Source organism: Equus przewalskii, chromosome 29 (genome assembly GCF_037783145.1).
Source record: "Equus przewalskii isolate Varuska chromosome 29, EquPr2, whole genome shotgun sequence".
Taxonomy (NCBI): Eukaryota; Metazoa; Chordata; class Mammalia; order Perissodactyla; family Equidae; genus Equus; species Equus przewalskii.
Window position 1 is genome coordinate 20,659,488 of NC_091859.1, and position 19,675 is coordinate 20,679,162.

Sequence of the window (19,675 nt, forward strand, 5' to 3'; positions counted from 1 at the left end):
GGACAGGCATGTTTTTCCCCTAGTGGTGTGGGGACCAGGAAAAGACAGGGACCATCCTGATAGCTTTTCAGTGCCCTGTTTTGTCCTGGAGGCCCAGCTGCAGTCCTGCCATTTCATTTCACCAGACACTCCAAGAGCTTTATAATTCAGTCCCTTTATTCGCTTCTGCTGCCTCAAGTTGATGTCTGTTATTTGAAACCAAAAGAGTTCCAACAAATGCACTGATGAACTGAAAGAAGAGGCATCTATTTACATGAGATGATTTGCATGAGAGGAAGCAAGCAGCCCCTTCACAGGAAGAGGGAATAGACAGGGAGGACTGCCCAGCCAGTCTTAGCGATCCGTGTCTGAGCAGCGCAGCAAGAGAAGCCACAAACAGATGATGAAGCCTCTGTCTTACACAGCTTCCCTCCAAAAGAAGCACAGCTTTTGTGCCCAAGTGACAAAGTACCACACAGGGCAGGGCCTTCGCTCTCTTCTGTGAGGGATGCAGCCCAGCTTTGCACATTTAGCATTCCAGGGTGCATGGAACTGTTCTGGCATCACAAGGGTTGGCTGGCTGGGGATCACTGGAAGTTGGCATTCTTGGCACAATCCTCAGCCTTATCCCTGTGGACACAAGCTGTGTGGATTGTGGAAATGCACATCTTCAAATGGCTCAGTGGGCAACAGCTGTGGGGAGGTGGTCAGAGCACAGGAAGAAGACAGCATGAACACCCCTTGCTAACTGTAGTGGACAGACTCGTTTGCAATATACCCACTGGGGACTCCCCAAAATAACTGAGTAAGACTTGAATGGGGGGAGTCAAGGCTCTGAAACTTGAAGATGTGAAATAAATTCGGCAAAATGTGAGTTATCACCATAAATGTGTTCCCATTTAAACCCACAAGCCAAGGAAATCAGAAAATTCAGATTCATAGCATTACATTTACTTTAAAAAATTAAAAAGTGAAGGAATAAAATAACCAAGAAAATAGGGCCAGCCTGGTGGTGTAGTGGTTGAGTTTGCACGCTCCGCTTTGGTGGTTCAGGGTTTGCTGGTTCGGATCCCAGGCGCGGACCTACACACCACTTATCAAGCCTTGCTGTAGCAGGCATCCCACATATAAAGTAGAGGAAGATGGGCACAGATGTTAGCTTAGGGCCAATCTTCCTTGAAAAGAATAAAATTAAAAAACAATAACCAAGAAAACTAAAATGAAATTACCTGTGGGATTTTCCTTCAAAGGCTTCTTTACAACTCACAAGGTATTTATGAAATGGCATCTACTAAAAGAAATATTTTATAATTTAGCATGGTGAGATTTTTTCTATTAATTCAGTAAAGTAGAATGGGACCACAGAAAGCTTATATTCCAGAGTTATAGGTCTGAAAGTCACCTTTATAAAATCACGGTCTGTGGGTAGTTAGCCACAGAGATCTTGCCTTGAGCTCAGTTGGGAAAGAAGTAGAATCATGTGCCATATAATGACATTTCAGTCACCGACAGACCACATACATGACAGTGGGCCCATAAGATTAGCACCATGTAGCCTAGGTGTGTGGTAGGCTATACCACCTAGGTTTGTGTAAGCACGCTCCGTGATGTTCGCACAATGACAAAATCACCTAATGACGCATTTCTCACAACCTGTCCCCATTGTTAAGCAATGTACGACTGTAGACAGACATTTTCATAAGCTTACTTTTAGTTCTGTATTTCACATGAAGTGCTTGACCCAATTGTGAAATGACACACTTTCTTATTCCTGCTTGGGATTAACCCTACTGAACAACATAGCAAATCAATTCACCCAGGGAATGGATGACAACCTAGCCTTAAAGAGAAACTTTCTCTCTAAGAAAACTCTGAGCTAAACTAGACTTCGCACTTATACACCTTTGGTGATCTTCAGGCTCTTTTCCATTCTTTTTAGTGATGAGATACTGAGTTTTAAATTAAAGCTGATCTAAAATCTTCTTTTAAAACATCTTAACTATGTTTACAGATATTCTACAACACCCAGGAGACATGCAATGCAGGATCATTAGTTCACTGGAGAATGAAGACTTGGGGAATTGAAATGTTTTTCAAACATAAACTTTCAGGTAAACTAAATCAAGAAATCAAATTACCTAGATGATAGGAATCATCCAAAGCAATTAGCAAAACTGAATGAGATAGAATCCTTTGTTATCTCTATTTCATAGATGAAGAAATGGAAGCTTGCAGAGCTTGAGTGCCTTGCCTAAGACCCCACAGTCAGTAAGTGGCAGGGCAGGGATCTGAGGCAACCTGACTAGAGAGCCCATATTCACCACCAGGATGACTATACAGCTTCCCAGGTTCTGCTCCTCCTTTCTTTAGCTAGGGTGTGTATCTTTGGGCTGTTTTGGTACCACCTCTAATCCCGTTTATACGTGATCTTCTCTCTCAAGCATCTAACCCCTTCTCTAGAAAAAAGTCTAATGGTTTAGCTTGGATTAGTGTCTCTAATATGGTTTCTTCAGCACTACCAAGCAATTCTCCAATTTTCAGCAGACACTAACTGGGCCCTACAATTTAACTCAGTTCTGACACTATCTACGTGGAGATAGCATCAGATCCCATTAGGGCTCAGTCCAAAAGACTCTCCCCACCCCAACTTCAGACACCAATTGCAAGGCCAGGTTGTCACCTGTGCTTCTTACCAACTGGCTATAGATTGGAGGTTCCCATGACTCACGCCTTGGGTTTAATTAATTGGCTACAGCGGCTCACAGAAACATTGTGCTTACTAGATTACTGGTCTATTATACAAGGATATAACTTAGGAACAAGCAGATGGAAGAAATGCAATAGGGCAAGGTATATGGGGAGGAGTGTGGCGCTTCCATGCCCTCTCCAGGGGCAACACTCTCCCAGCACCTCCACGTGTTCACCAACCCAGAATCTCTCTGAACCCCATCCTTGTGGGTTTTTATGGAGGCTTCATTACATAGGCATACTTGATGAAATAATTGGCCTTTGGCAAATGATTCAACCTCCTGCCCCTCTTCCCTTCCCCGAGGTCACGGGGCAGTGGTGAGGGGGGCAGGGGTGTGGGGCGTGGGGGGCAGGGAGGGTGCGTAGGACTGAAAGTTTCAACCCTCTAATCACATAATCCGTTCCCCTGGCAACCAGCCCCCCTCCTTAGGTGCTTTCCAAAATTCACCTCATTAACATAAACCCGTGTTTGGTGGAAAGGGGTTTGTTATGAATATCAAGACACCTTTATTGCTCTCGTCACTTAGGAAATTCCAAGTGTTTTAGGAGCCCAGTGACAGAAAGGAAGACAAAGACCAAATATACATTTCTTATTATAAATCACAGTATCACAGTGCCCATGTTTAAGTTGCAGAACGTGAGCTGGAAAACCCCTCAAATGCACCTACTACGTTTCAATGAGTTCTTTACAATCAAGACTTGAATAACCTTAGGCAATAAATATTAAGGAGAGGAGAAATGGGAGGATTGCCAGAGTCCATTACCTACTATGTGCCAAGGACTGTGCTAAATGTTTTAAATAAATTACCACATTTCTCTTTATATCATTAGAAGGACTGAGATCAAAGACTATCAAAGGGTCAATCAAAAGCATCAGCAATGTTGAAGAACAATGACAAGGCAAGACGTTAGGAGGATCCCAATAGCCTAAGGGGAGTGAGGATAAGAAAAGAGTTGAAATTTTTCTTAATTTATATTTTGAACAAGTATTATATGCAATAGTACAAAATTCAAAAGATACATAAGAGCGTTTTTCTGTTTATTCGTTTGCTTTATATAATTCAAAAGTTTATTGATTGGGACCATAAACTTTTTTTCGTAAGAGTTTGTAATGGACGTTTGATCTGGTGGCTTCTTGTTCTCTGGGCCTTGCAGACGATTAACGCTGGTGACTCCTGTGGGGGTAGGATGGCTCAAGCTGATCCTCTCTCTCCAGGCTCCCTCTCCTGCAGTCCCCTTGACTCAAGTGGATGTCTTGCTGTTCTGAGTGGTCTCTTTCAGCTCTTTCCTCAGCCCCTGGATATCCAGCTGTGCATGTTTGGCTTCTGTCTGCTGAGGTCCTTCTAAGAGGGTCTATTGGATAGGACCCGAGGCCTTCTCCAGTGTAACCCGCGTGTAATCATGGGAAATCTCCTCATCCCTTGGCCCAACAAAGTCTGGGAGTGCCCAGTAATTCCATGTAGCAGCCCTCCTGGCTCCTCCATCTCCAAAGCACTTAGCCAGCCCTTCCTAACATCCTGTATTTTGTTGGTGCAGTGGGACTTCAGTCCACATCCTGACTGAGCTTTCTTAGTCATTGGTTGGACCCTAGTCTTTTGTGTCTTCCAACTGCAAGGAACACATTTCAAAGCTTTCCTGGTGGCCTGCTGGAGGCCCTCTCACTAGGCCTGGAGTTGGGAGATAGTATCTGTGCCCCTTGTCCAAAGGGGAGAGGACTTAAACCAGAGCAAAATCCTCTTCAAAAAAAATCTCAGCCTTCTTCTCCATAGCCTCTCTCTGACCCTGGTTATATCCCTGACTTCCCTGAGAACCCCAGGAGATGTGGAACAGGTTGTTCTTCACTCCCGTTATAAATCCAGGTGGCACGGTGAGGTTGGGGAGGGGGAGGTTGGTCTCACTGTAATTTTGACATTGCAAGGTATAATCTGTTGATGCATTCATCTAAACTGAGGCAGGAATAGTATCATCCTAACTTCTATCACAATAGCTTTAGTGACGTTTTTGCTGCTGGGTGCCAGAGTTTTACCTGAATCTCATCCTTACTGCTTTCAAATCTAACCAAGTCACCTCGTCAATGAGATTCCCAATGCCTGGGCATGTCTTTCGGGGAAAGAATCCACTCTGGTTAGTTTCAGTAGAAATTTATTACCTGGTATTAATTAGAATTTCTGGCAGGGCCAAAGAAAAAAGCCTGGATGTCACATAGTCAGAGTAAAGCAGCCAGGAAGAATGTCCAACCACATCATAACTCACTTACCACTTTCTCTCTAATCTCTATCCTGCCTTCAGCCCTCAGAGAGAAAGAAAATGACAGAAGGCAGGTAGAGGGGAAGCAGGGAGGGAGAGAGAAGCCATAGAAGCTGTCAGAAGTTCCATCCAGGTGTAGAGGCAGATCATCTTCTCTTCTTCCAACCCTGAATGAAGTTTAAGGAGCCGGTAGAAGGTAAATAACACACTGCATTTGGATTATATCGTGAGTTGGGCTGGTAGGAGTCCATGGCACCAGTGGCAAAACACCAAAATTATCACCTACAGTCACATGGAAGAAATGCCCAGTGAAAGCAAGGCTCTGGGGGACAGAGGAGGGAGGAATGTAGAGGCTACGAGGTGAGTAGTTCTATCTAATTGCATGATAAAATTTAAAGAAAAAAATCACGGGCTTAGGGACTTAAATTCTCACTTCAAAGCATGATCAGTGAATGAGGATGTTTCTATGACTTCTCTAAAATAGAGTACTCTTTTATCTCACGCGGGCACAGAGCTAATGAAGCTGAAAATCAGAGGCAGAGACGGAGCCTGGAGACTGATGAGTTACGAAGTAGCTTGAATTCAGTCTCACGAGTCTTTCAGGACATTTATTGGAAAAAGTGGCTCTTCCCCTGAGTACAGGAATGGAGGTATTTTGGAGGTGTCAGATAACCCCAAGAATCTAAAAGCCCCAAAACTCTCAGAGCTTCCTGGGCCAACGAAAATATCCCTTCCTCCCATTCTGATGAGGCTGGCCCTGTCTTATTCAATGACATTGTTAAGGAGTTCACTGAATGGTCATCTTGCAAGGGGGTGTCTTCCTGGCCCACCCCTGCCTCTGTTCACTGACTCTAGACCCATAGCTAAAGTCAGATTCTAGCATGCCCTGAAATCAAAATCAAACCTGGGAAGAAAAGGCTTACACACCAAAAGCATCGTAAGATTATGAGAAAGAATTTTGAGAGTGTTGGGAAGAGAAGAATACAATTTTAGATCAGGTCAAATTCGTCATATAGGTGCCCTTACCAAAAATTCTGGATTCCATGTGCTAGACTAAACAACTGGAAAAGGTTTAAACTTCTTGCTTTTTGTCTGAAACTGAGTCTCAGTGGCGGCCTGTGCTTGTGAAGTTCAGATGCCACACATTCCTTGATGTAATATAGAGAAGGGAATCCAAAGACTTAAGGAAACAGGAACATTTGAGTGGATTTATAATACCTGATCTACTCACTCGACTTCACACAAAAAAACCAAAACACTGATGGGAGGAGTATTAGCATTCTTGAACAGTACTTGCCCTCAGTAGGCCAGGGGTGAGAGCGGGAGATACTTCCGAAGACAAAGGTTTCCTGGAGAGACAGGCAGGTTGTGATTCCTGAAATAAGCAGAAGGCTTAGCTGTGATTATCAGAAGGGATATTCAAGGATGTCCAATAGACCGTAGGGTCTTTAGGGCCGAAATACATGGGCACTAAAGTGTTGCTTAATTTGTACAACAACAACAAAATCTAAGTCTGGGGATCAGAGAACTGACTTTAGTCACGATGATGGACAATCACAGTCATTTACCCAATTCCACACGTGAGCCACTTTCCACACCCAGACTCCCTTGAATAAAGGGGAGACCAGATGTTCTTGAGGAACAACGCTGCGATGGCACCACAGTGTATGCTGATGCCCTCCTCCTTTCCTTTAATAAAGGCACTTGGAGCCATTTACCGGGGCAACTGAGCCCTGGGAAAAGGCACTTACACAGGTCTTTTGGGATTATTATTATCTCCTGGCCAAGGTTAATCCCTGGAGGCTCCAAACGTCACCCGTGGTTCTCTGGGGGGTGTATGGAGGTTTACGGAAAACAGGTGAGAGTCGGACTCACTCACAGCAGGCCCATTCATAGTGATCCTAGTGATCCTTGAACCCGTCCTAAAGTTATTTCCTCAGTTCTTGAGTGCTTATTTGTAGCTGGAGTACTGGCAGAATGGTTACACTGGCTCCCTGACCTGTGATGTGAATGTCATTATGGTAGGAAGGGTTAGGTGGAAGACTCTGGAACTATCCCTCCATACTAAAATAATAAACCAAAATGCTTTGTATATATTAATTTACTTAATTTTCACAATAATCCTATGACATAGGATCTATCATCATCCCCATTTACAGATGAGGAAACTGAGGCACAGAGAAGCTAAGCAATTTGCCCAAGTTGACATATGATACTGGTTCCTGACCTGAATGCTGACAGTAGACTTAAAGTGCAGAATTCACATAAAAATTATTTGTTTAATGTCATTCTGATGTGTTTTTTCTGACACCAGTGAGCAATTCTCAGCAGACGATGACTGGGCATCCTACAAATTTAACTCAATTCTGACACTGTCTACATGCAGATAGCCTCAGACCCAAGGTTAAGGGCTCATGCCCACAAGGCTGCCAGCACTTCAGATGCCAATAGAAAGTCTAGGTTGTCACCTGCGCTTCTGACTGACTAGCTATAAATTGGAGATTTCCATGACCCCCCTCCTCCATTTCAAATAATTTGCTAGAGCAGCTCACAGAACTCAGAGAAATGTTTGCTTATGTTTACCAGTTTATTATAAAGGATACGGATGAACAGTCAGATGAAGAGGTACATAGGGCGAGATCTGGGAGAGTCCCAAGCTTGGGAGCATCTGTCCTCATGGAACTGGGGTGCTCCATCCTGCCAGCATGTAAATATGTTCATCAACCCAGAAGCTCATTAAATCTTGTTGTTCAACAGTTTTTACAGAGCTTAATCTGCAGGCCCCCATCCTTCCCTTTCCCAGAGGTCGGTGGGTGGAGCTGAAAGTTCCAACCTTTTAATCACTTGGTCTTTCTGGTGGCCATCCCCCTCCTCAGGCTTTCTAGGGGTCCCACCCTGTCACCTCATTAGCACAAACTCATGTGTGCTCAAAAGGGGCTCCTTATGAATAACAAAAGATGCTCCTATCACTCAGTAAATTCCAAGTGTTTTTAGGAGCTTTGTGCCAGAAACCAGGGATGAAGGCCAAACATATATTTCTTGATACAAATCACAATATCACAGTCATCCAGTTCATTAGATTGTAAGCTCTATGAAGATCTCTTGTTCACCATTTTCTCTCTTGTTCACTGAGGCACCCCCAGAAATAGTGCAGCATTCTGCACATGGGATTCTGTCAAGAAATATTGGAATCAATGACCCAGTGATTCTGAATATGATAGTAGTGTTAATTATCTATTGCTCAATAACAAATTACTACAAACTTAGTAGCTTAGAACCACATACATTTATTATCTCACAGTTTCCGTAGTCAGGAGTCCAGGCATGGCTTTGTCGGGTCCTCTACTCTAGAGTCTCACCTGAAAGCTGCAATCACAGTCTTGGTCAAGGGTGCAGTCTTATCTCAAGGTTTGACTGGGGAAGGATCCACTGATAAGCTCACATGGTTCTTGGTAGAATTCAGTTCCTTGTAGGTTGTTGGGCTGAGGGCCCCACTTACTCGCTGGCTCTCAGTTGAAGATTACTCTCAGTTCTTGCCATGTGGTCCTCTCCTTAAGGCAGCTCACAGCATGGCAACTTGCTTCATCAAAGCCAGCAAGGAAGAGGGTCTGTTAGTAAGATGGGTGTTAGAACCTTATGTAACATACCAGTGTACATGTCATCACATATATCCCATTATCTGTTGGTTACAGGCAAGTCACTTGGCCCACCCATGCTTGAAACCGGGCACCAACTTGCTTTAACTATACTCAGTTGTCTGTTTGCAAAAAGAGTTAGATAATGCATTACTAAAGCGCACCCTATAGATAACATCGCTGACGCTGGGATCACCATGGTAACAGGTGCTTAAATTGTTTTTCAGGAACTGAGAGTCCACTCCTCATCCAATTCAGGCTGTTTAAGACCACTGACTCATCAACTGAGCCTTTGCGAATGCCCTATAGGTGACCCTTTGATGTCAGAGGGCCGAAAACTCCACCCTCAGATCATGCTAACGCCATTGTTTTGTGAACATGCGTCCTATGAAGAGCCGTGAAGCTTGACTACACTTGCGCAGATCGTCACTTACCTCACTTATCCTTACCTCCAACTGTCTATCCCCACACTTCAGACCACCCTGCTCCTTTATCCCATAAATACCCCTAATCCCGATTTTGGGGGAGGTGAATTTGAGACTTATTGTCCTGTCTCCTCACCAGGCTGCCTAAGGAATAAACACTTTCTCTGCTGCAAAACTTATTGTCTCAGTGATTGGCATACTGTGTGGCAGGCAAAACGATCCTGGTTCAGTAACACTCACAAGGAGAGAATTACACAAGAGCATAGACGCTAAGAGGCAGGGATCGTTGGGGCTATGTGAGAGTTTGTCTGCCTCAATAATTCACCAGATAGCCTCTAGCTGATCTTCATCAGATCAGCTAAGCTGTGGCCATTCTCTAAGGAAGGCAGGATAGTTAATGTCTGCAAAATGCCAGCAGGCCCTCATTAGCCCAGGCTTCATTATCCAAGTCCCTGCTTTGTCAGGTTGCACAGTGAAGCAAAGGTCATCATGAGACGAAAATATTCGCTAAAATCAAATTAGTCCCCACTCAAACAACATTTCTCCTTTTAATGCAAGCATAGGTCCTCGTACGTCTCATTTTGCTAATTGTGCCAGTCTGCAATGCAAATACGATCAAACCAATTGCACTGGCACTTCAAAAGAAAATTATTCGAATACCAGAGACTTTGGAGAGGCTCTTGGGAAAACCGATGAAGCCCTCAAATGATTTTTATAAAATGATTCTTGTTTTGATCATATTGAGAAATTTGAGTATGGAAGATTATGTATCCTGCTATCTTGGAGAAATATTATGAATAAATGTATCTTTATTCCTTCTAAGAAAATTGCCTAGATGCAAAAAACCTAAATAACCTAAACTTAAATATAAGAAAAAATAATATTGTCCCATAATTTTATTTTATTTTTACTATTTACTATAAATTTGGGTCTCTTGTGAGTTGTGCCTGGGTTCAAATCATAACTATGTCAATTACTAGCTGTGTGATCTTGGGCAAGTTATCTAACTTCTCTGTGTCTCAGTTTACATATCTATAACATGGAGATGCTGGTAATAATAGTACCTATATCTCCTACCATGCCATTTGACCCTAACCACAACCCTGGGAGTCCAGTGTTGGGGCAGGGGCCTTTGAAAGAGTGAGTGACTTGTGGGTTGGGGTAAGGTGACCAGATGTCCCTTTTTTGCCTCAAAAATGCTGGGCCTTGGCAGCATAAACCAAATGGCCAAGTAATTAAGGTCAGGGGTATCTGAAAATTTAGGATAATTTCTTTATCTGAGTCTAACTGGTTTTGGAAAAAGCCCAACTAACGTGAATCCACCTAAAACAAATCCCAAATGATATACTGCACCTCGCAAGATATGGGAGCATACAAGGAACTTTCCAAAGGTCAACAGATAGGAAGCGCTGAGTACAAAGCCAGGTGTAACTAACTCCAAAGCTTAATTTGAAGCTTTTTCCATACTCTTCTCTTTGTGTAGCCCTGTGGATTGGAGGATGAGCAGTAGAGAAGAGAGGTTTAGACTGGGAGAAATGCAACAGCACTCAGATCAACAGCCAACTGAAGAACATCACTAACCTTGCTTCTCCCCTGCCCCCTTCCTCAACTAACCCTTTTGCTCCTCAGCTCTCCCCTGCCCAAACCCCCGCCTCTTATGTTCCTCCACGGTGCAGCTTAAGAAGGTTTTTGAACAGTACCCTTGGGATCTCAGGCAAAGAGAAATAATCTAAATCAAAAAAGCAAATAAATCAATATTGAATCACTTTCCAGCTGTTCTGTTTGAACAGAGAGAGGAACCCAAAGTAAGGCCCAGGAGTGTTAGAGTTCATTTTCAAAACACAGCGCGTATAGTGTTCATTTTTAATAAACCAATGGAGTGAGACAGAATATGGTGGCACTGAGGGAAGGGTCATTGCTTGACAGATCAATGACACAAACATAGGTGGCTGAGTGCACAAGCGTGAAAACACAAGAGACTGAGGTGCTGCTGGGGGCCAGGAAGGAACAACAGTACCTTTAGTACTTGGGACTCTGAGCACGAAGCTGGGCCCTCCCACCTTAAGCAAGTCCCTGCATCTCTGCTTCTTCAGACGTGCAGTAGAGCACAGCCAAAATCCTTGGAGGCCACGCCTGGGATGGAAAAGAAAATGAAATGCTAGTACTCAAGTGGTTTCGCCTCGGAAAATAATAATTATGGGGGGAAGGGAAGTATTATTCCATAGCTGATGCTGCGTACAATCTAAAGAACAAAATCAATTCACGCCACTGTGGAAATGTTTTGCTCCAGCTTTGACTACAACTTAAAGAGACGGAGGGTAAGTGCTCCATGGTGTTCACTGATAAGGCTTGAGAGAAGAAAATCTCACTGAAAAGGTCCATGAAGAATTCAAAATCCTGGGGTTATGTTACCCTTCTCATAAGCTGATGAGAGGAGATTAGGGAATATTTACACCCCCAGAAACCTCAGAATAACAAGGACCAATAAATATCATCCTGGTGGATCAAATATCTTAAGTTCAAAAATTCTTATTATCTCCCAGAATCCTGATCACAACAGTTTCAATATTTAAGGGTAAAAAACTCTCCAGTATAGTTAACAATTTATTACATGTTTGTTTAAACTCTCAAACATATAACCCTTAACCTTGAGTCTGTAATGTCTAGAAAATTTGTAAAACATGTTTTATATATTAGACTATAAATTAGATTGTTCGATTGTTAGTTATAGGAAATTGGCTTTTCTCACTGTCTTACACATTCCCTAGAAGTAGAGCCTGAGACACGGACTGCAGTGCACACGGTTTAATGAAGGAGTCCACTCAGCAGGCAGCGGGTGAGGGGAAGGACGGGCCAGGAGGAGCTAAGCGAAGGGAGCGCCTCAGCTGGAGTTGAGCTTCAGAATGATCCCACGGGGAGCTCTGCAACAAATCACATCTCAGAGTCGGTCCCACCTTGACGCAAGGAGGAGAGCCTTTTGCACCCCTGTGTCAATCAGTCATTGGCAGGTGGTTACCACTGGGGGTGGGTGCAATTTCCTGGGTGGGGTGGCTCCCTTTGGGCTGAGGGCAATTCTTTGGAGAAGGGGCAGCTGTAAATGCTTAGCAGCCCAAACTCACAGCACCTGAGAGATGGGTGCACGAGCCAGGAACGGCACGTGGCCAGTGCCTGAACAGCATCCTGTACACTCACTACGGCTGTCAAATAAACTCACGTGCCTTGGGAAAATCAGTCCACTGTCTAGAACCTTGCTAGCTTTGTATTAAGCAATCGTACCACTATCAATATGGAATAGATTTCTTAGTGGTCAGTCACTGGTATGAGGTTTCTTCAATTAAGCCTGTTTGAAATAAATCCTCTGTCTGGCAGATTCAAAACTAAATACAATGGGAATCTTCATTTTTCCACAGCCACAGACAAAACCAAAGACAGATAAGAGTAAATAATATAAAAAATCAAACACTGAAAAACTGGAAAAAATTCAAATCAAATATTTATCATCATTCTCAATGGAGGACGATTTTTTTAAGCCTGGAATAAGGAGAAAAAATCATAAAGGAAAAGATCAGCAGGTTTTATTGCATAAAAATGTAAGCCTTCTATCCATCAGGGAAAAAGAAAAACCAATTCTGCATAGACAAAGAGGTAGACAGCAGTTAGCAAAGAATATTTCTGCAAATCTGAAAAAAAAATATTTATGCAAATCTTCACAAATCAAGGCTGCTAGTTTGGCAAGAGTAGCATTTTCACAGTACGCTCCTTGGCCAGATTCTGGAATAAAATCCCTACCCAGCAAAGGGAATTGAAACATCCCTTTTCAAGTGTCACCTGTGACTAGTAACCGTGGACAAGTTATTTCATTGTTCTATACCCCAGCTTCTTTATCTGTAATATGAGGGTAATAATAGTATCTACCTCTTTTTTGTTATCACTCTTAAGGGTGCAAGAGCCAGGTGTCCCACTAGGAATTAATTGTCCATACTTACAAGAAGAGTTAACCAAGAGTTAGAAAGAGGGCCGGCTTCATGGCTGAATGGTTAAGTTCGAGTGCTCCACTTCGGCAGCCCAGGGTTTCACCGGTTCGAATCCTGGGCTTGGATGTGGCACTGCTCATTGGGCTGTGCTGAGGCAGTGTCCCACATGCCACAACTAGAAGAACCCACAACTAAAAGTACACAACTATGTATTGGGGGGCTTTGGGGAGAAAAAGGAAAAATAAAATCTTTAAAAAAAAAAGAAGAGTTGGAGAAAAGGGAGATACAGTGGTTCACAGTAGAAATATCAAGGTGGAGGAAGCGGAGATGGGGCTGATAGAGTCAGGGCAGTGTATCCAGCTGGGTTCCACCATGCTCTGGAAGGAAGCTGTCCTCAGCAGAGCTAAAGCTCTAGAACTTAGATCAGGAAGTTGCTAGAGGATCCTTGACACCAATGGAGAATTCCTCCTTACCTACTATGATAGAGAAAAAACTTGTTTCTTCTTCTCAGGCTCCCTCACCATTAGGCGTGGTTGTGAGACCAAATTCTAGCCTATGGAATACTAGTGGAAGTGATGTGTGCCATTTCTGGGCAGGTGCACATTACATTCTTCCATGTTCTCCTTTCCTTTCCAACAGCTGGAAACTGGATGTAGTGACTCAACTTGGACCACACAGATGACAACAGGCCCTAAGATTGAGCAGAGCTGCTAGATGGAAAGAGCTTGAGTCACAGAATTACCTTGTGGAGCAGAGCCACCAACCAGCTGGGAACACCACACACTGGACAGTTTTATGAGCAAGAAATAAGCTTCCTTATTCATGCCACTAAATGATTAGGTCTTGTTACAATTTAATGCACCCTAATACAGCAATGTTGAGCTAAGCCTGTTGGTAAATGGCACTGAAACCCTTTCCTATTGAAACATCCAAGGCACTCCAGAACAGTGACTCTGCCAACAAGCAGGAGGAAAGAGCACACATGTGTTGAAGGCCACATGTCCAATTTGAAGTCTGCTGTCAAAAGGGATTTAGCCTAAAATATTTCCCTCTTTGCCTGTATGAAGAGATTGATTGATTGATTGACTGACCACCGTGGTCCAGATGCTGATCTAGATGCTCCAGATACATTACCTCCAGTCATCACAAATCCCAAGGCACCTGGCAGAGGGGAAATGGTGGCTTGGAGAGGCACGTAATTTGTCTAAGATCACCCAGCTGATAAACAGCAGAGACAGACATGTCTAGTTTCAACCTCCCTTCTCATACCACCGCCTCCTGGCTCGGGGGAGGAAAGGCAGGGGCTGAGATTTTGATGGAAAACTAGAGGCTGGCCAGGAGAGGAGGCCACTTGGCTCTGGACCTCAAGGGATAGGTTTCTGTGGTCAAGAGCATCAAGAAGCAGAAGGTTGGCCATAGTGTGGTCAGTGGGTCACTCCGTGAATAACAGGCGGAATATTCCAAGCATGGTTGTCATGAGCACTATGAGTAGCCTGCAAAGAGCAGATATGAAATTATTACATTTGCCGAGTCCTTGAGATGTGTCAGGAAGTGTTCCAAATACTTTACATGGATTTACGTGGCTTCTATCAGGTAACCTCGCAAGAACCCTTTGAAGTAAGTACTGTGATTCTCTTCATTTTATAGTTCAGGAACTGAGGCACAGAGAGTTTAAGTAACTTGTCCAAGGTTTAGAAATGGCAGAGCTAATATTTATCTTGTCAGGCCTCAAAGCTCACATCTTTACCCCCTACACTACACCGCTTCCCGAAACAGCAAATAATAAAATTCCATGCTGCTATAATTATTCTTGTCATTGTCCCTCAGAGCAGGTGCCCATTTCTCCCTAAACCAGGGACCCCTAGAATGGGCCTGGAGTCCTCATTACACTTGGGCAAATCTCTCTCATTTTTATGTCCTGTAGATGTATATAGCTAGCGTGGTGGAATGGGGAGGGGAAGGACACTGGGACTTTGAAGCCGTTCTTGCAGATGAATGCTGCCTCTTTAACTTATTGGCTTAGGAATTATTAACTTCCCTGAGAGTCCATTTCCTCATCTAGAGAATAGTTTCATATCAACTTATGAAGGTAACGCCGTATGCCGTGCAATACCTATGAGGCGAGCAGGTAACACCTAAGAGATAACACCTATTAAGGTAACACCTACTACCACGCCCGGCACAGAGCTGCATGTTCTGTAGATGTTTGTCTTCCTCCCTCACCCATAATTCTAGTCCTGCACTCTGCCGACCCCGCAGTGTGCAGAAATTGCTGAGTTTCACTCATCCTGCTGCCTGGATCTGAGATATCAGAGGTCAGTACCTCTCCTTCCTTTTGCCAGCACCTTTACAAGCTGCATCCTTTATTTTTGTACTGTCTCTCCTCTGAGGATCCCTAAGGGCTTGGCAGACCCCAGGGAGGAAAATATAAACCATTTTTATTTTGCCAAGAGGGAAGCTGGGACACAATGCAAGATCAATGGTTTTCCTGGAAAAATTCAAAAGAAATTCCAAATTTTCTTCCTTCCCACAGTCCATCCCAGTATTGGAATTGGTCCCCTGGAAGCCAGATGACAGCAGCCGGCAATCAGGAACCACTTCATGGCCCCCGAGGAATGCTCAGCAGGGACTGGCTGGGGGCAGGTTTTCCATCGTCCATCGTCACATCTTCGGAAACTGCCACCCCTGAACGACGGCAGTTTCGGTTCAGGAGTCACTTCATTCTGAAACAATTGCCAAGCCCAGGGGTACCCAACCTGTGGCTTTGGATAGGAGTGAGTGACGTGCTTCCTCCAATTTATGCCCCTCCCTTTGAGAAAACGCTCATCGCTAGGTGATGTTAACCTCTTGTGTCATCCTCTATTTTTAGCCTCCATGAGAGTGACGAATCAGGTTATAATCTGACAGTGTGCTTAAAGACATATTAGCAGCAAATTAAATTACCGTGCCTCGGACATCACATACATTTGTAAAGAATAGAGCAAGAAAGCATTATCGCTGCCCAATTTCAATCTACACCCATTATAACCTAATTTTTTAGAAAAATGACCCATTATATATCATAAGATTGAATATGACTCTAAGATTAACTAAGCTTCCTCCAATTTTACTCAAGCCTCACATACCAGGCAGCTCATTACAAAGCTGGAGATTGAAACGATTTCTCTTGCATATTATCATTATGCTGTGAGCTCAGACACTGCTGGTAGAGGCAAGACTCTCAATCATTCAGATATATACAGAGCACTGACTCTCTGTCAGGCCCTGTCTTGGGCACTGGGAAGACAAGGGTGAACAAAAGCAAGACATAAGTCGTACACTTGTGGAGCTGGTTTAGTGAGTAGATAGATGTTAAGTGAATAATCAAATAAATAAATGGTTGGGATTGAGTGCTGAAATTACATTAGGTCTCTGATTCTGTCTCCCTCTCCATCCATCTCTTAGCTCTTCTGTCTTCTATTTGGCTTCCTCTTCAGCATCCTCTCTCTCTGAGACTAAGATGGCCATTTGCAGCTCCTGACTACTGTAGTGCTAATGAAAGATGATCTCAGAGCCCCAGCAAAGTCCCAAGGAGGATGCTGATTGGCCTGGTTCAGATCACTTGCTCATTGCTGTACTGGCACAGAGACTGGGAAAGGAATATTCTGATTGGCCAGCTCAGGTCACATGCGCACTCTCAGGGTGGGGAAGGGAAGGGCAGCGGTAGTCTCTTTGGCACCATACAGCCAAAGGAGAGGGTAGTTTCCCAAATGAAAGGATGATGGGCCAATGAACATCCACCAAATGTCAGAAAGTTAATGTTTAAAGTTAGTCAGGTAAAGAAGAAAAGAAGTAGCATTGTAAATTATGCTTTTTCTGTGTTTCTTCAGACTCCTCTAAGGGTCAGGCACTGAGGCATACAGCATGGAAGAGAGAGAGGATTCCAGAACCAGACAGACATGGGCTCAAATTCTGCCTCCATTACTTCTGAGTGGGTATGTGGCCTTGGACAAGTCATCTAACCTTCTCTAAGAGAGTTTCTCCACTGTTTGCATGGATAATAATTCCGCCCCCATAGGATTGTTGGGGAGATGAAATGATATAATGTAAACGAAGAAGCACAGTGTTGGGAGAATTGGAAGTGCTTGGTGGATGGTGGACATTTAGAAATCCCCCTGAAGTATCATATTGTGTAACAAACATTGTAGACAGGCTCCTAACTTGTGAGGTAGAGGGAGGGAATAAAAAGTGCTCTGATAGAAATAAACAAGAAAAACCAACAAACTCCAAATCTGATAGAGTAATAAGGGTGGAGACCTCCTTTAGCTAGCATAGACCCAGAAGGCCTCTCGGAGAAGATGATATGTGAGCTGAGACTTGAAGGATAAGAAAGATATTGCCATGCAAAGAATTTGGAGAGAGGGTTCTAGACAGAGAGAACAGCAAGTGCAAAGGCCCTGAGGCAGGAAACGGATGGGTGTGTTCAAGGAACAGAAGGAAAGCCATGGTGGAAGGTGGAATGGTGAGATTAAAAAGGTAGGTAGGAAACATCATAGAAGGCCTTTCAGACTGTAGTAAGAACTAAGTTCCACACTGAATGCCTTGTGTGGTTAAAATCCTAGTAAGATAATTAGAGTGGTTGGGCACAGAGTAGAATGGTTAAGGGCATGTGTAGGGAGACTTGTTAGGAGGCTATTGCAATTGTCTAGGTAGTAGACAATGGGGACTTATCCTAAGGGGATGGTGGTGGAGATGGAGAGAAATGCATGGATTAAAGATATATTTTGGTTGTAGGACCAGGAATATCCAGAGATGGATTTGTATGCGCGTGAGGAAGGAAAGAGAGGAATTAAAGATTGATCTTGACACTGGGATTTGAGCAACTACTTGGGTGAATGTGGGGCCATTTGCTGAGATGAGGAAGCCTTGGGAAGAAACAGATTTAAGAAATTGAGTTTGAGGTGCCTATAGGGACCCAGTGGCAGAATGAGTTAGGCAGTTAGATGGATAAGTCTGGTCTCAAAGGAGAGGCCAGGGCTGGGGTACAAATTAGACGTCGTGGGATTGGATGAATTTATCAGGAAAGAGGGGAGAGAAGAGAAGGGGAAAGTTCCAGCTTCGAGGTTCTTCTGCATGGTCTTGAGACTCACAGAGGAAGAGTCACAAAGGGAGAGAAGCTGGGACCCAGGAGGGAAACAAGCACAGTCAGGGGGATAGAGACCAAAAGAGAAAAATATTTCAAAAAGAAGGAAGCGGTCAACTCTGGTGAACGCTGTTGAGAGATTAGTAAGACGAGGACAAGGAAATGAGCTTTAAATTTAGAAAGAAAAAAAATCCACCCTTTACAGCAGTGCCCTCAGACTGATCCTTCTAAAACAAATCTGATAATGTTATACCCTTGATTACAAAATTCAGTGGCTCACCACCAACTCCTTAGCAGGGCACGTTGACCTGCTTCTTCCCAGCTTGCCCGCCTTCTGCTCTCACTCCACCCCCCACTCTTTTGCCCATGCTTCCTCTGAGCTGCAGGCACAGACTGGTCCCACCTCTCTTAGCATCGCCTGCTCTCCGGGTCTGTGCACACAGTTTCTGGGACCTGCGCTACCCTTCCCTTGCTCCGGATGGATGTCGCACCCCTGACCCAGCCCTGATTCCACCTCCAGATAGTGTTGTCTGAGCCATTCTCTAGACTCTCACAAACCCCCTGCTCAGATCTCTACTACAGCACTCCTCAGGCTGCATTAGAATTGTTTTCCTATTCATTTCACCCATTAGAGATGAACTCCTCTACAGGTGGAACTGTGTTTTGTGCATCTTTAGTGCCCAGCACAACACCTAATCCTAGCAGATGCCTACTGGGTATTTGTTGAAGAAATTCCCCAAAGACTATTATTTCAAATAGGAGTTCTAACTATTCTTAAATGAAATGCAAAGTTTAAAATATACTTTTTGGGGGCTGGCTGGTGGCGTAGTGGTTAAGTTTGTGTTCTACGCTTTGATGGATCCTGGGCGTGGACCTACACACTGCTCATCAAGCCATGCTGTGGTGGCATCCTACATAGAAGAATAGAAGGACTCACAACTATGTACTGGGGCTTTGGGGAGGAAAAAAAAGAGGAAGATTGGCAACAGATGTTAGTTCAGGGCCAGTCCTCACCAAAAACCATACCTTTAAAAATGATTTGGCTCTGAAGCAAAGAAAACTCATTTAAAAAAAAGGGGGCCGGCCCAGTGGCACAGCAGTTAAGTTCACACATTCTGCTTCGGTGGCCCGGGGTTCACTGGTTCTGATCCCGGGTACGGACATGGCACCGCTTGGCAAGCCATGCTGTGGTAGGCGTCCCACATATAAAGTGGAGGAAGATGGGCATGGATGTTAGCTCAGGGCCAGTCTTCCTCAGCAAAAAGAGGAGGATTGGCAGCAGTTAGCTCAGGGCTAATCTTTATATATATATTATATATATATATATATATGTATATATATATATATATAATATATATAAAACCTAAATACACACACAAGTCCCCTCACTCAAAAAATCATCTTAAAGAATACAAAAATATGAACATTCCCTGTTATGTTGGAATTGTGTCCTCTACCACCCCATTCCTGCAAAAAAAAAAAAAAAAAAAGATATATTTAAGTCCTAACTCCCAATACCTCAGAATGGGATTTTATTTGAAAATA

At 43.8% G+C, this 19,675-nt stretch overlaps 3 long non-coding RNA genes across 4 annotated transcripts in view; 2 read left to right on the top strand and 1 right to left on the bottom strand.

The window, feature by feature from the left end:
- LOC139080235 (uncharacterized) overlaps positions 1-9,209 on the top strand; it is a 46,106-nt gene extending 36,897 nt beyond the window's left edge. The window contains exon 2 of the long non-coding RNA XR_011534561.1: positions 8,837-9,209. This is a non-coding gene — a long non-coding RNA (uncharacterized lncRNA). The remainder of the gene's footprint in view (positions 1-8,836) is intronic.
- The window catches only part of LOC139080234 (uncharacterized), a 36,164-nt gene continuing 20,170 nt past the window's right edge, over positions 3,682-19,675 (bottom strand). The window contains exons 2-6 of one of the 2 annotated variants that reach the window (XR_011534559.1): positions 11,052-11,167; positions 10,388-10,519; positions 7,558-8,582; positions 6,272-6,349; positions 3,682-5,256 (exon numbers count right to left, since the gene is read on the bottom strand). This is a non-coding gene — a long non-coding RNA (uncharacterized lncRNA). Of the gene's footprint in view, positions 5,257-6,212; positions 6,350-7,557; positions 8,583-10,387; positions 10,520-11,051; positions 11,168-19,675 lie in introns of those variants that run through there. The other variant, XR_011534560.1, reaches the window with a different exon arrangement.
- On the top strand, positions 13,648-18,221 carry LOC139080237 (uncharacterized). Its single transcript, XR_011534563.1, has 2 exons — positions 13,648-14,625; positions 15,542-18,221. It is a non-coding gene; the product is annotated as an uncharacterized lncRNA (long non-coding RNA).